The following is a 17415-nucleotide window of genomic DNA, read 5'->3' as shown; positions in this document are numbered from 1 at the left end:
TTTTGGATTTTTTTTTGTCTTATACTTAAGTATCGTCAAGGTGTTGGGGCTAAGCGTTTGAGGTCTTCAATGAAGTCCTGAATGGCCGAACGGCAAAGACGCCCTACGGGTACGTGTCCGCTGCCGCTGCAAGGTTGAACACATTTACGAAAAAGCGATTTGGCACGGAATAAAATTGCAAAATTCTAAACGCTGGGATCCAAATGTAAATGCAATGGTAGTGGGTGAATCCGCTATATACGGTAGATGTTTCCTACTTTGGGATTGACAGCGTCAACAACATGCCGCAAAAGTGATGTTAGGTCTGCTAGACCTCCAAGAAAGCATGAGCGGTCACAGCGCCGAAGAGGATAAACTCTGAGAAGCTTCCGGTATTGGCACTCCAAGCGAACTCAATGGGTAGCTCGAGCAAGAGCTGACACCGAGACGGTCAAACTGTACCAAAAACAAAACAAAGCACAACACGAACATGCAGCCCCTCCAGTCCTGCTTGGAAGAATTCGGTTGCAATACCAACACACAACTCAGCGCCATCAATCCGCTCCTAAAATGTTATCGAAATAATGGTAAACACAGAAATTCAGCACTTTACGCGCTTGTTCAGCCGTTAGCCTCCAATGCTACACTTTAATATTGAATGCCCCCGTGCAGCTAGCGCAAAGTGTTCCAGCTATACTTGTCGAGCTTCACTGCGTCGTCGTCTCCCTGGACTACCTTACACAGCCTCAGTGCAACAGTTGTAAAACGTTCCATTGCTGTTTAAAATGTTAACAACTTGCATTTTTCACGTGGTACTTTAAAAAGCATTTGTCCATTAGGGGCTTTCAGAAGGACGTCAAAACGTCAGAAACACCTATTAACAATTCGTATCTCGGAAAATTATTTTTGGCGCGCGCACTGATACTGCGATTTCGGACCCGAAAAGTCGCAGGAGAAGGGTCAGTTATGTCAAAACGAGCATACGGAATCTAGTATGTCATCGATGAGAGGGGCGTGCACGTACGCCGCGTGTGAGGTCCAGGTGGGCAAGCTTCTTGCTGGAGCGGCATGTCAGAAGCCTGTGCATCCCTTCTGCTTCAATGCAGTGTTCGAGGGGCCCCTGAACGTGCGGTTTGGCTCGACGATTTGCCGGGGTCGCCATGTGAAGCCGCAGCCAACAAAAGCAGATCACGCTGCGTGTGGACCCGGGTAGGAAATCCCCAAACCTAGAAGGAGAGGAGACGGATCTCCTTCAAAAAATGGGAGATGAAAAACCTCGAGAGATCATCTCTCAAGGTTTTAAATCTCCTCTCTCTCGCATTTAAGCCGAGAGCGACGAACTTAATCGAGCGAAAAACTCCCTGATCTCCTTGATCTCTACTTTCTGCCTCTGGGTTGGATGATTTCTGCATTTATTTTATTGGTTAAAATGCGATCAATGCCTCCTAAGTTTTACATGATTGCACATAACGTTTTACTGAGGAGACGTCGCTGGCATTCCTATCTCGTAATGGCGTCCCCGAACAGTGAAGACCTCGTGGTGTATGACGAAGAATCACGCGCGAACGTATCCAACCACAGGCTAGGAATGGCGATTGCACACGTATCAGCGCAAGCACAAGATATCGCTGAGTGTCAGCTACAGCTTCTTACTAGCCAGCAGCTTCAAGCTCAGCAGCAGCAGCTGTACACCGAGTCCCGTGTTCAACAAGCACGCGATGAAGCCGAGCAAAGAACCCTGGCGTTGGCTGAGATGATTCGCTCAACTCAAATAGACCCGACGGCTATCGAGCAGCACGTAAACACACAGCTACAGTCCGCAATTGCTGCAGCTAACGACGTCGCTCAGGCCCAAGCACGAGCTACCGTCGAAGCTCATGCTGTACACCAAGCACATGTAGCTGACGTCCGTATGACAGAGACATTACAGCGTCTTCAAGAACAGCTTTACGCCAGCATGGAGCAGTGCGTACAGGACGTTCTAAAAGCTCATGTAGAACAAGTGAGTGCAGAAATCCGACTCACAATGGCAGCACAATGTCGGGAAATCCTAAAAGGTGTTGAAGAACAGATTAACGCTGTTGTAGACGGATACTACAACAGCGATGAAGCAGACAAAAACTGCTGCGGAAAAGAAAGCCAAGTCGATTGGTCGACGTCACTACGCAGAGGAAACGCAGCTCACAAGAAAATAGAAGCGAGACTATTGCAATCATTCGAAGATTACAAGCAAACGACTGTAGCTACTGCTCTATTGCGTGTAGATGAACTTCTTCGAGCATTCGTTTCCCAGCAAACTTTTAAGGTGGTCGACGTCAAAAGCCAAGCTGTTGGGCAGCATGGAAGTAGCGCGGTCCGAGATAAACGATCAGGTCGGGAAGACAACGCAATAGATCATACCACGTCCTCGATGCCCCAGCAATGGTTGCAGCTTCTATGTCGCTTTATGAAGAGAAGGCGATGCACATCAGCAAAGTTCATGTGAGCAAACTTAATGGAAGTAATCGAGCTAAGCTGTCCGAAGATGTGCAGGAACTACACAAACCAATGCGGTATCCTACGCCGACCTGCGAACAAGACATCAAATTAAGTATCGATCTGCAATCTGTTCGCCGATCCGAGCAACAAAAGGTTGTTGCGCGTGCGTTGGCGAGGTCTCGGGGTCTAAAAGCCAATACTACGAAGCCCAGTTCATTACCAAAAACAAGCTCGCGAAGACTTCCACTCCAGACGACAGCCCGTAGAGCGAGCCAGGAGCCTCGCCTCTTTGAAGAGAGAAAAACAAAAACAAAAAACAAATGAGAGCAGAAGAGGCATTGCGACTTGCAGAATTCTTGCTTGACCATGCGAGTCACTAAACGCAGACAGACGAGGAAATTAGGACAAGAAGATTTACTAATGGGTAATGACATGGCTAAATCTTATACGTAATATTCAGTTGTCTACGTCTCCGAATCTTCGATATCTTTCTCACTGTCACTTGAAAAGTATTCTCTCAGCAGCTCACAATCCTCTGCGTCGTCTTCCTCCATTCCCACCTTGACATTCGACGGGATAAACTTGTCGATGTCACGTACGTGAATATTTGGACACTGCGTCATATCTACGAACTGCCTGTTGCAGTTTAGAGAAATGCCGTTTTTTCCACATTATGAGGTGCTATGGAGCCTCGTTGCGAGGTTACCAGCTGCCCCGCTATTCCAAAGTCGCGTTCGATTTGAGCAGAAGAAGAAGGGATTGCGAACAAAATCCGTGCTACGAGTGGAAGAAACTTGTATGTACCAGTCTCTGCTTGACGTTTCCAGAACTCTAGTATGGTCTCAGGACGACTGCCATTGATATGGAGAGAGGTTGGGGCTGTTTCCCATCTCTCCAATTCTTCGTCAATACGAGTAGAATTTAGATCTTGGGTAGACTCAGGTTCGGCTGGATCTGTGTCGATAACATCGGCAAATAGCTCCATGAGGTCCTCGGAGAAAAGCGTTGAAGGTGCCGGAGGCTGATCATCAACTGGTGGGGATGGCCGTACTTCCTCCGGGGCAGCCACTGCCACCATAATCGACCGGACCTTGTCATAAATCGTCTTTTTAATCTTATTAAGTGTCGATCCCCTGCTGCTGTGGCGACACCACTCGAATCAGCATTACACAGCTGAATAACCCGCTTGAGAAACCCGTCGAAACTTTTAAAGTTGGGGTGCAGGAAGAGCTGCATCTCCAATACAAATGAGCACTTGATAAAACAATTTCGGTCCGTGTAGCGCGAGAAAAATCGCTAATGAAAAGCGTCGTGAACAAGCGTGCGTGTGTTGGATGCTAGAAGTGTAAGATCCTCAGGTCGGAAGGCCATTGGGCGCTCTTTAGTAGAGCGAAAATCACGAAGCGCTTTTGAACTGTCCAGGACCGCAGCTTATACAAAGTCAATAGAACCTCAACTTGATTCGCACTTTCAGCCTGGGCCTTAGTGCTTATAGACGTTATAGGATATAGCATCGACATGATTTGAATGAGGTTCTGATAATCCCGCTCCAATGGAAATCCAGCAGGAAGACTGGCACGTTCCTTTCGCGCCTTGTAAAGTCTGTCAGCATACCACGTCACTAGAGGCTCCCATAGGCTAAGAATTCGTCTGATGACACGCGTGAGGCCCAAAAATCGATGTGCTCGATAGTCCAGCAGCTGATGGGGGATTGCTTACTCTTTCCAAAGACGCACAGCTCTTCAAAAAGTGTACCCATAACTTCAACATGCTTGACTGTGTAGACGGTCTTGATGCGGCGAGTCAAATCTGTCATGGCGGGGTTTTTAGATTTGGACGCGTCCGCCACCATACCACATGCGATCTTAGTAGCCGCATTGGTCATGTGCGGTATACACCATTGCCAGGTTAGCTTTAGTCCCTCCTGCATCATCCATTTCACGTCGGATCCAGCATCTGACGTGGCGCCAAACAAGTCTCAACGGGATAGACCAAAGACGCGTAGAATTTCACCGAAATGGGCCGCGGGGTTACCGCCTTTACGCTCACCGTACTGTGGATTAAAGTGACGTGTTCCGAGGAGTATCGACTTCAGCTGAAAGCTCGCGTCGATAAAATATAGCCGCAATCCGAGATACTTTGTAGTTTGTACTTTCAAAGTCCAAAAATCGCCTACAACAGTAAACATTTGAGCTCTTCCAATACGAACCGCAATCAGAATCAGCTCGATTGCCCTCTTAGTTGATGCATACAGCACCACAATACCGTGACTGTCGATCTTCCCATTAATTATGGCTTGCATTCCATCCTTAAAGACGAGCTCACGAATCAAGATAGATTCGTCGTATTCTTCAAGGCGGTAGGGAAGATTATTGTTAACTATGCGCAGCGTTTCCATGAGAGCATAAACCCGTGCTGGGTCGTCGCGAAATAACTGCGAGGTACAAACACGATCGAGTTCTTCGTCACGGGATCGTCGCTTCCCCTGGCTGGCTTTAGTCCGCTCTGAGGCTTCATCGTGAGCTTTCTTCAGATGCTTTGCGGCAGCTGACGTCTTGCCACTGGATAGTGGGAATGATACCGCACTCTTACGGCAAATATCGCCGGTCAAGCACATCCATAGCCGGCGAAGCAACATTGGCTTCCGTTGACGGGTTTTCCGGGCTTTGATTGGGCGAACACCATAGGAAAAGATGATAGACTTCTCATTTTGTCGTGGAGGAAGAACGACAAACCCCTCGGGTGGCTCGAAAGACTTAATAGCATCTCGGATGCCTGGGGGGAGGGGATGCTTTAATACGCGAGAAGCTCAAATTGTTAAGCTGCTGATCTTGCGATCTTGAGCGTTCACAGCAAATAGAGTAGTGAGGCGCTGGGGGCGCAAGGAATCAAGCTCGGCGTCAAGATATGCTTGTGGTACGTGCTCGCAAAGACCCTGCTACCCCCTAGACAAAACAAGAGCTCTATGTTAACGTATCTACGTAGAAAATTGCAAGAAAATGATTCTTCTTTGACGCAAGTTTAGCGACAGTTTAGGGATGAGCGCCAGTAGTAAAACAATGGAAGGAGAACACATTTTGACCAATCCAAAAGGGAGACAACGACGAGTTTTGTCCGTCTGAAGAAGATTCCGTGTTACGAAAGACTGCTCAAAGGAGATCAACCTCTGGCGATCGTGGTTTCATCTCCAATTTTTGGAATTTGACGACAGAGACGGTAATCCCGGTAAAACCGTCTCCCACTGGACACGGGAGACGGTAATTCCAAAGAAACTGCCTCTATATGAGGCGTCTCCTCGGAGGCTTGGAAAACCCATCAAAGAAGCGAACCAGATCTTCAAAGACGATACAAGGATCTAGCTCGAGAGAGGGCGCATTACACGATCCAAGGCAAATCCACCCATGGAAATGCCTGCTCTTTCAGCGACTGTTCCGTTAAAGCCCCACGGTACAAGACACAATTCGGCAGTCTTCACTACCTTCCAGGCTGTCGCAGATGATGCTACGCCTCAGCAGACGGCAAGTGTGGAAATGCATCCAAGCAGCATGGGTACGGGCAATGGTGCTGAGAGATGCAGTACAACTGCAACGAAGCCCTCTATCAGCGCTGTTAAAGTCCTACGCAGACCCAGGGCTAGCCCTAAAGATGCCCAGAGACTCCAGCAGGTGTGCAGCGGGGCTGCCGTAGCTTTAGCGTCAGGGGAAGACGTTCGACTCAAAGAGTCCCTAATACTAAGTTCCTTATCTAAAGGGCGCTTACAGCCCACGACCAGGGCTCAAATTGAATACTTAAACTTTTATGCTTCAAAACCAGAAGTGTTTTATTTACTACTATTGCGGCCAAGCCGCCTAGGGGTAAATATATCTGTAACTTAATAACATAGTTAAACCTAATCAAATACATAACGTGTGGCTTTCGGCAAACGTACTGAGAGACCTTGTTAACTCTCCAGCTTATGTACTGAGAGTTTTGTTAACTATCCGGGTACTCCGTGCTCCACACCATGTAACCCCGCTTGATGAATTGGATTCGGATGGCTCAATCAATCAACACCAAGTACATTAAGACGGCGTACGCGTTGGTGCTGGATGTGCCATAGAACGCGCCGACCAAGATAGTGATATTGATGCAGCCGTCGACACCAACAGCGCAAAACAACACAAGACTAAGAACCTCGACAAGGGGACCATCAGCAAAAACAAGAATAAATAATTACACAAGATGCAGATTTGGTACTACTTATTGAGATTCTCTCTATTGAGCCATACACGGCTGGTATTGGTCCCTCGTCCAGCGATAGCGAGTCTTCAGTCTCGAGCAGCGGTTCGAGACGCCACAAGAAGCAATCCAAGCGACGCCGTCTTAAGCGACGTGGTCAGCCCACCGCCGATATCGCAGTGACTGAGTCCGTACACGTCCTGGAACACGTGGAAGGAGGCGCCGTTCGCTCACACACACTTGAAATTAAGAGCCCACTTCGCGAAGCTTCTTCCATCACACGCCTTCCGGGTCTTTCCTGGAAGCATTTTCTGCGCGATCTGAAGTCAGGAGACATCGATCAGGTCTGCTTGATCACCGAGTCTTCCTCGGCGGAAGAGATGCACACGGTCGCTACCGACAATCTTCCACTTCGTCCAAAGATCGCTGAGCCAAATTCGGCGCGCGAAGAGCGCTTCGCTGCCCAGTCGTGGGAGTCACTCCGCGACTCGGGCAATCCAGTATACGACACCGTCCGCGAGTTCGCAGATGTTTTTTGACAAGATTCCAGCTGAACTCCCTGCTGACAGAGGCATTCGCCATGAGATTGATCTCACGCCGGGCTTCAAGTACTGTGTGACGCGACAGTGGCCCCTCCCACGCGATCAATTTAAAGCCATTGACGACTTCTTCGGCAAAGGGGGTCACGTGCGCGAGAGTACCTCGCCGCACTCGAGTCCGACGTTCTGCGTGAAGAAGGCCACGAGTGGTTGGCGCATTGTTCACGCTTTTAACAAGCTAAACGACGCCACCATCCCAGCACAAACTCCGATTCCTCCGAAGGATATGGTACTTGACACCTTGGGCCGCAGTGTTATTTTTAGCGCCATCGACCTGACCGATGGCTTTTATCAGGTCTTGATGCGACTCAGTGACATCCCAGCGGGATGCTGTGGGAGTGGCTTGTCATGCCGCAGGGCCTGAAAAACGCACCAGCCACGTTCAATCGCATGGTTTCCCACGTTCTGCGTCCACTTCGCAACTTCGCTCCGAGCTACTTCGATGACATCTTCGTTCACAGCCGCGTTGAGGGCGATCTCAGCGCCACAGAAGCTCACTTGAATCACTAACGACAAGTGTTCCAAGTCATGCGCGAAAACAAACTGTACGCGAGCTTAAAGAAGTGCATCTTCTGTGCCCCGGAGATTCCGGTGCTTGGCTGTTATGTGAGCAAAAATGATGTCCGAGCGGATCCTGAGAAGGTCTCGTTCATCTGTGCGTGGCCCACGCCGCAGAATCAGACTGAATTGCGTCAGTGGCTTGGCCTCGCAAATTATCTCCCCAAGTACACGAAAAATTATGCTGGTCTGATCCAGCCATTGTCTTCATTGCTGACGAAAGACATCACGTGGTCGTGGACTCCCCAACATCAGTCAGCCTTTAATGCAGTGAAGAAAAGCTTGGCGGAAAACCCAATCCTGGCGCTTCCAGATGACTCAAAGCCATTCCACGTTGTTTGCGACGCGAGCGACTTCGCCATCGGCTGTGCACTGATGCAGTTCGACGATGAAGGTCGCGAACGCGTCGTGAGTTACCAATCCAGACGGATGAAGCCCGCCGAGAAGAATTATCCGGTCCACGACAAGGTACTCCATACGATGCGCTACGCATTGATCAAATTCAGAGTGCACTGACTCGTTGAGCAGACATTCGTGATCTACACAGATCACGCGTCGCTGCGAACAGCGACGAAGAGCCCTCATTTCTCTCAGCGCATGGCACGATGGCTGTCATTCTTCTCCGAGTACAACTTCGTCGTCCACTACAAGCCAGGCAAAAATAACATCCTTGCGGATGCCCTATCTCGGCGCCCTGATAACGATCCACGCCGAGATTTGGGTCGTCAGTCACCTGAAGACGACGACGAATTGGACTGCGCCACATGTGTGGCCGCAGGTATGAACCTGATGACGGCGGTATCTCCAATACTTCCCCTGCGGGACGAGAACTCTGCCGCGTATCGAGATGACTCGATATATGCCGTCATCCTGGAACACCTTCGTACACCAAGTGATGCCACGCTAAAGACACTGAGCCGCTCCACGTGCGACCAGATTCACAGATACCAACTTGACGGTGATCTGCTGATGTACAGTACCGATCGATTCGATGCTCCTCGCGTCGTTGTCCCCAACGACCCCGATCTACGCGCAAGAATTTTACACGAATTCCATGACGCTCCAGTGGGTGGCCACTTGGGCCGTGAGAAGACTTTCGCGGCGGTATCCCGTGACTTCTACTGGCCTCACCTATACAAGTGGGTGCGCAAGTGGGTGCGCTCCTGCGAAACTTGTCAAGGCGCTTAACCGTCACCGTCATCGCAAGCTCCGCTGCGTTCTCTCCCTCCGGCGACAGAGGCGGGGCGCTCCTTGTCAATGGACTTCATATTCGGTCTCCCACCCGATACTGACGGTCGTACTGGTGTTCTGGTCTTCGTGGATCGCTTTAGCAAGATGTGCCATCTCGTTCCGGTTCCGGACTCAATCACCGCGGCCGATACCGCGGTGCACTTTGTCGACGCTGTCTTCCGACATCACGGCCTTTCTTAATCAATCATCTCCGACCGCGATCCCCGATTTACATCGGCGTTCTGGACGAAACGCTTCGACAATCTGGGCACCAAACCCCTCACGTCGGGCGGCGCACCCGGAGACTGACGGGCAAACGGAACGCGTCAACCGCGTGCTAGAAGATGTTCTACGCAGTTTCGCACCACCCTTCGAGAACTGGAGTTCCTTCCTGCCTCTTGCGGAGTTTGCACTCAACAATGCCGAACACACGTCGACGGGATTGACTCCGTTCGTCGTCAACAACGCGCGTCATCCACGTGCCACCGCACAACTTGCTGTGAGCCAACCCACGGCGACTGATGGCTTCACTCTGGAGGGGGAGAAATGTGATAACCCTGCCCAACCGGTTCCGATACCGGCTCAACCACCGGTTTCCGGTGAGACAACGGTTCTGCCGTCTACGAGTTCAGCTACTTCTGCAGTAGACATCAACGCAGTGACGCGTTTACAGTCGATGAAGATCCTCGCACCCGCGCAATCCACGTCGTCGCCGTTAGTTGACTGGAAACACCGAACTGCGATCGCTCCAACACACCCACACGCGGCTGTGGCTAACTACACACCGAAACCTCCGGCGCGACTTACTGACAAGGCAGCGGTATCCGACTTTGGTTTTCATCGCCAATCGGTTACCCGATTCGTCCGTGATGCGCTACAACTCGCGGTTGACAGGCAGAAAGAAAACGCTGACAAACGTGGCCGCAAGAAAACAAGTTCATTCAAGATTGGTGAGCGTGTATTACTCTCAACGGATGGAATTCGTACCTCTGCTATTACGAACGTAGGCGCCAGCAAACTCGCGCCGCGCTACATTGGGCCATTCAAAGTACTACAAGTTATGGGTGATGCCTACACGCTAGACATTCCTACGTCGCTACGACTACACCCGACGTTCTACGTCGGGCGACTTAAGAAGTATCTTCCCGCGACAATCCCGGAGGCGGAACAGGAGCATTCGTTGAGCGGCCCTCACGACGAGCCTGTCGAGCCAGCGTCCCATCTGTCCCAGTTCCCCGCTCGCGCGGAAGAGCTCCACCCCTCGGTCCGCCAAACACCTGCGCCTCCAGACTACGTAGTCGCTGCAAGGGTTCGCGATTCGACTGCCGCAGACTACTCGCCGTCGTCTCGGCGTTCCGAGAGCTCTCAGCCGCCCTCCTCCTGTGCGTCCCGAGAAGTGTTCAGCGCCTGCTCAACGTCGTCCTGGTCAACCAGGTCGCGTTGAATTCCACCGCGACGGTCCGCCCATCGTTGACTCGAATGGAGATACGTGCTGGATCGTGGACCGTATTGTTGATTACGAAGATCCTCCCCGCGAGCGTAACTCGACCAAGTCGTCGGCTCAACACGCGGCTCCCGCCGCGCGGAAGTAAAAGGTACGATGGCTCGGGTTTCACACTGCTGATGATACGTGGGAGCCTCGCGCCAACTTGCTTCGTGACGTTCCTGATGTCGTCCACGAGTACGACTCTAGCCTTGAGTCAAACGCGGCCGCGAGCGACCTCGCATTTAATTTTACTGAATTAAATATAGGTATTTTATATTTATTAGCAATTTCATCATTAGGTGTTTATGGTATTATTATTGGTCGCGGCGATCGAGAACGCGATTGACTACGCGCCCGACGAGACGTCGAATGTGCCGGAGACGGGCTCCGTCGCGAACGCTGTCGGCGCGAGCCGCCGCGAATAGCCGCCTGGGTGAACTCGGAGTGTGAGCGCTTATACTTCTCGATCCAAGCGTGTTCGGTTGGCATGAGCGGATACTCGACAATATGCTGATCCCACTCAGCTTGCGTCGGGCGTCGCCCGATGTCACACGAACTGCAACCTTCGCGTACGTTGACATAGCACAAACGATCTTCGGTCCAAGCGTTGTCATAGACTTTCAGGCGCAGATCACCAAGTGAATGCTCGGCTTGTAGGGCTTCACGATCACCGAGCCATCCGACGACACTTTCTTCAGCCTCTTGCATCCGATTCCACCGCCGGATGAATGCGCACCATGATATCTGCAAAGCTTCGTACGACGCAACGTCGAGTGTTTTGTTCCGGAGACGCCTGAAGCGCCGAAACTGGTCCTGCATGATGTCCAGCGCGTCCGGGGTCACCGCCCCGGACAAGTCGTACAGCGCCCACGGCTTCATATCCTCGTTCATTCCGCCGGGCCGAATCCCAAGTCGACTCACGCTCTCAGGTGCGATACCAGCGGTCCACCCACTGTTCAGTGTCGTCGCCGACGCTGGAGCCGTCCGCGTTGTTCCGCTTCCTGTCTGGTTCGCCGCCCCCGTCTGCTGCGCCATGTTGTTCTCGTCCGCGCAAGTTGTATTGTGCTGCTCCTGGGCTTCGCAGGAGCTCCCGTCCGTCAAGTTCTCAAGCGTTCTCTTCTCCGCCATTTCCCAGTTTTCCCGATTGTTCTCCGAGTGCACTCACGTTAGGTGATTGCTGTCTTAAGAGGGGGGAGATGTAATGGGCCCTCCCAAGTTACATATGTAGGTAGTTTTATAGGTTCTTTGTAGTGGTTCACACCATTACATAAGTAGGTAGATTTGCATTACAAAAGTAGGTGCAGCAGATACTCGTGTGCTGAACTGCCGTCACCCTATTGGTTGAAATATGGGGAGCCAGACCCATAATCAACCAATAAGGAGCTGACGTGTATTTGAGTGGTCAGGGCAAGCCGCCCTGGACCTAAATAAAAACAGAGTTGATTTTCCTTCAGACTAAGTACTTGGTTTCAGTATCACTGGACTAGTACGCTTCCTCATCACTACGTGTAAGCGAGTAACGGACACCCCAGGCCAGAATCACCTGATCGAGAAGTACTTAGCACATAGTACACAGGTACGTAAATCCGTGATGCTCATGATGCACCATGAAGATAACGCATTGTTGGTATCCGCGCGGCACGCAATGGAATGTGCCATCCACAAATACCGTAGTCACGTGATAGCGCAGCAGATTGACCAGCGATGGATGCGCCCAGTCTAACAACCGTGTGGGCTTGTTAAGGTTTTCGTTGTTAATCGTCACGTAGTGAAACCGAAAGAAGGAAACAGCCTCATCAAGGGCTAATGAGAGCGGTGGAGCTTCAATGGCTCCATGAACGTCTCCACTAAAATGGTTTATATCGCCCGATAGATTCGGCGTTGAACTTGCAACTCCGACAGCCCCTTATCACGTTACCATTGTCGGCACCATAAAGCTCATCTCGTAGTGCTTCCCAAATTTGACAAGAAGGACGAGCAACTTGTTCAATTGCCAAAGCATCAGCTCGGCTCATCATTTCCATCGTAACGTCTTCGATTCTGCCAGAGGCGGCAGGAGCAGCATCGCGACAGGTATGCGGTCGCACCGCAAAGAAGCCCATGGTCGCGATCGTGAACTCCAGCGTGCCACGGCAGCCACTGCGAAATCGGGAGCACCGATATGCAATCTTGCGCAAGGATGTCCATGCTCGAGTGTACTTGACGCCACGGTAAAAGCAAGTAGTCCGCTCTTGACGTGCTTGGCCTCTGGTGTGACGGTGTACGAAGCCAGGAGGGGCGCTGACCCGAGGTATGTCCTGGTGGGGCACCTCTGCAAGGCCCTCCATGTTGCACAATGAGCTAAGCTCTTCCGTCAGTCTTCTCTAAAATGCCAGCGCAAAGATCAACGTGCTGCCGTCATGACGTTTCCTTTACCGATCTCGTATCTGATCATGGTGAAAGTCGCGTCTGTTCAAAAAGCTGATCCGTTCCGTATATGTGCCATTCTGCAGCTAACCAGCAATTTTGGCGCGAAGCAGAATGGTGCGAAGTGGGATCAGTATTTTATTGTCATTTGTCGAGCCTGTAGTAAAATGGGTGGCGGATGTAACGTCAGAGCCACCCATACCTATTTGTCGATCCTGAGGGGAGCTCAGACCCACTGATGTAGCCATTATAAATGACAGCTTTGCCCGTGAAGCGCCGGCCCGTGACGCACCGAAGCTAAACAAAAGTGATTTTTTTGCGGAACTCACTGACCTACTGCAGTGGGTTTTAGAGGAGTGGTGGTGAAAAGAATCAAACATTTCTCCCATTCGAGATGAATAAAGAGTGCTTGAGTACGCTGGTGGATCTATGTGACCATGGTCAGGCCCTCGCTTTGGAAAGATGCCTTTACATGTATGTGGAGAAGTTGGTATGTATCGTACGTGAATTGACGTTTATGCGCGAGGGCAACGCCACGATCTCGAAGCAATGAGTCGCATTTCTGTTTACTAATAAAATGATGCTATTATTGGTCGGGAAAGATAAAACTACTTTTTCACAGATGGAAATCGTCAAATCACAGAGAGGACGTTGTTTTCACAAAGCGCATGGAAAGGTACCCTGTGTTCTCAAATCACATATGGAAATGCTGAGATATCAATGATTATTAATAATTAGAATTTGGAGAAAGAGGACATTAGCATACTTCCCATTTTAATTATTTATATACTACTAATATTACACATTTTGTCAACTTCGTAAATTCCAGTCAGAACTGTTAATTCCAGCATCTTTAATCCACACGGGCAACTACAAATACAGAAAATGTAATAGATTAAACGATTTGTACTAAATCTCACTATGCTAGCCACAGTGCGCGTATATCTGCCGGCAGAATTGTACTTGCTGCCACTATACTACTGACTACAGGCAGATTGCTACTTGGTGTCAGTATACTAGTCAAAGTGTCCGTCAAAGGTGCCGGCAGATTTGTACTGGGTCTCACTATGCTAGCCACAGTGCGCGTATATCTGCCGGCAGAATTGTACTTGCTGCCACTATACTACTGACTACAGGCAGATTGCTACTTGGTGTCAGTATACTAGTCAAAGTGTCCGTCAAAGGTGCCGGCAGATTTGTACTGGGTCTCACTATGCTAGCCACAGTGCGCGTATATCTGCCGGCAGAATTGTACTTGCTGCCACTATACTACTGACTACAGGCAGATTGCTACTTGGTATCAGTATACTAGTCAAAGTGTCCGTCAAAGGTGCCGGCAGATTTGTACTGGGTCTCACTATGCTAGCCACAGTGCGCGTATATCTGCCGGCAGAATTGTACTTGCTGCCACTATACTACTGACTACAGGCAGATTGCTACTTGGTGTCAGTATACTAGTCAAAGTGTCCGTCAAAGGTGCCGGCAGATTTGTACTGGGTCTCACTATGCTAGCCACAGTGCGCGTATATCTGCCGGCAGAATTGTACTTGCTGCCACTATACTACTGACTACAGGCAGATTGCTACTTGGTGTCAGTATACTAGTCAAAGTGTCCGTCAAAGGTGCCGGCAGATTTGTACTGGGTCTCACTATGCTAGCCACAGTGCGCGTATATCTGCCGACAGAATTGTACTTGCTGCCACTATACTACTGACTACAGGCAGATTGCTACTTGGTGTCAGTATACTAGTCAAAGTGTCCGTCAAAGGTGCCGGCAGATTTGTACTGGGTCTCACTATGCTAGCCACAGTGCGCGTATATCTGCCGGCAGAATTGTACTTGCTGCCACTATACTACTGACTACAGGCAGATTGCTACTTGGTGTCAGTATACTAGTCAAAGTGTCCGTCAAAGGTGCCGGCAGATTTGTACTGGGTCTCACTATGCTTGCCACAGTGCGCGTATATCTGCCGACAGAATTGTTCAACCTATAAGTGCACTAATAGATGTTCCATGTACTCATGCTATCTTGAATGCTCTATCAATAGCAATCTATGAGGATGAATGATCTTCCTTTAGATTTTACCACATTATCGAATTTACCTCAGAGATCTCAATACAAAGACCGGACTTATGTTTGTTCATGAAGCAGTTTGGAAGTTTGCAGAGACGGATGGCAATCGTTACGCTAAACTGCAAGCCTCAACGCGGAAACTGTTAACAGGCGCACCTCTTAAAATCGCCGATTCGAAATGGCTAGTAGGACGAGGGGGTACCCGCTTACGTGAGGCCTGGCTATCACTCCCTGTCGAGACTCGAAGAGATATGATGGTTGCTACTGATGATCCTGATTTTCCTCCATGTGACTCCGGCATTGTGGATGAAAGACGCATAAATTCATCACGAAAAACACAAATAACGACCACGACACATGAATCCCGAAAACGAGCTTCACAGTCAAAAAATATCAATTCAGATGGAACTTCATCGTATATGCATAAGAAATATCGATTTCTAAAAGCTCGGGCTCGTTATTTTGGAGTAGCATCCAAGGAAGAGCTCGTCCGCCTCAGTATTGCGTACGACTCTGGTAGTTTGAAGGGTGTGTTAGACGCCGCAATTAAAAGCGCTGAATATGCGGTGATGCTTTCCAAGTACAAGGACAGGGCAACGACCGCGGATGAGGCCTACGTCGCCGTTGCTGAAAGCTTAAGTGATGCTTTTTCGTCTATAAGCGGAATAACCTGTTTTGATCCTGAGCCTATTACGGATGGACCTTCCGATAATTTTGCAGTGTCGCGGATTAGCGCGGCATAAGTGAAATATCAGGAGGCCGCTCAAGACGCACAAGATGAAAAGACAAAAACTTCAACAACAGAGGACCTCGATAAACCTATTTTAACAGGTACCGTTCGATTTTTTGGGAAAGCACAGTGAATGGAGATTTCATAGCTCACTTCTTTTAAAAGCTTGGCAACATCGTAAATTTCAAAAGATTCAAAGACGTATGGTGTTTTACTGTTTTTTTTTAAGAAAGACTTAAAGCGTGACCAACGTCTTTTGGGCGTCCTCGTTTTTGTGGGGTCTCTTATCCGTAAAGGTTTCTCTACGGGCGGATCTTTCTTCGAGCGCAATACCTAGTGTGTCTTTAACAGCCATTAGATGAACACATGAGCCCAGTTTGAACATAGTTCTACAATCGCTAAGTCCGTTCTCAGCTGTCACAATCCATCCCAAAGTACACTGTTCTTCAGCTTCAAGTTCCTGGTCAGTTGTGGTTTCAATCTCTTCTTCAGTTGTTTTCTTTTTTCGAGTATCTGTAGGAGCTCCTTTTAGTTGTTGAACACGAAATTCTCCCATACTGTGCCCCGATTCCAGAAGAAGAGCAATTTTCATGCGAGCTGAACTAGTATTGGTTAAAAGCCGCTCTCTCTTTAATTTTCTGAAGTCTCTAATAATGTGGGGTGCTGCCCGTGTCGATGTCGCAAAAGTAGCTGTCAAAATTGATCTTGCCTGGCTCACTTTAAGTAACTCCATGAAAAGAGGGTTCAAATGAAGCAATCTGCGCATAGAATGAGCGTTTTTCAATTGACGATTGAAGTTTTCACACGGGTTGTTAGTTTTTGCCATTCCAGTCGGAGTTTCCACACACTGCCATTTACGGTAGCGCCCCTCCAGCCACTGAGCCGAAAAATACTCTGAGAATGACTGCAAGTCGGTGTTAGCCTTCCATGATTCCAGGACATCGTCGATGCGACTCTGTTTATCCACCAAGGTTCGCGCGTAGTGAATTTTGTATACATGTCTGTATACAATTCCTCCGAGAACCCCACGGTATGTTTTCTAACATTTGACATCGCGTGGAAGAAACACATCAAGTACGTTGGCTGCTTATCTGAAGCGAGAATAGCACCAGCCACACTTTCAAATGCATTTCGTTGAGCATTACCTGCATCCATCATCATGAATCCAAACGATACACTCTGTGATGAAATGTAGTAATACAAATCGAGCAATACCCGAATTGCTCGAGTCCATTGGGGACTCTTTAGATCGGAGACTAAAAAGAAAGCCACAGGGTGGAATTGTCTCCACATATCTGATAGACCCATAACTATAACCGGAAAACCTCTAGTGTTAAGTTTGAAAGTGGCATCTAAGTGAAAAATAAATTCAGATGTTCGGAGAGGTTCAGGTAGTCTACCCGCGGTGGCGTGGATTGACTACTAGTGCTACAAAGTGTGACGGGGTCACACAGCACCTTGCGCTAGAGGAAGTTATCTTCCGAGAGCATACAAACTCTCAGTGAACGGCAGTTCACAGGTCCCCTCTTTATTTAAAGAGAGTGAAGTGACCTAAATAAGGTAGATTGTAAACTGAGTATACTTATAGGTAGGTTAAGTTTGGGTTTAATACAAACTATAAGTTACCTATAGAAATGCAATGTCGTTTGACCAATGG

This window comes from Phytophthora infestans, genomic scaffold (assembly GCF_000142945.1).
Source record: "Phytophthora infestans T30-4 supercont1.25 genomic scaffold, whole genome shotgun sequence".
NCBI classification, from domain to species: domain Eukaryota; phylum Oomycota; class Peronosporomycetes; order Peronosporales; family Peronosporaceae; genus Phytophthora; species Phytophthora infestans.
The sequence above is the reverse complement of the archived record's forward strand: the minus strand, read 5'-3'. Positions refer to the sequence as shown.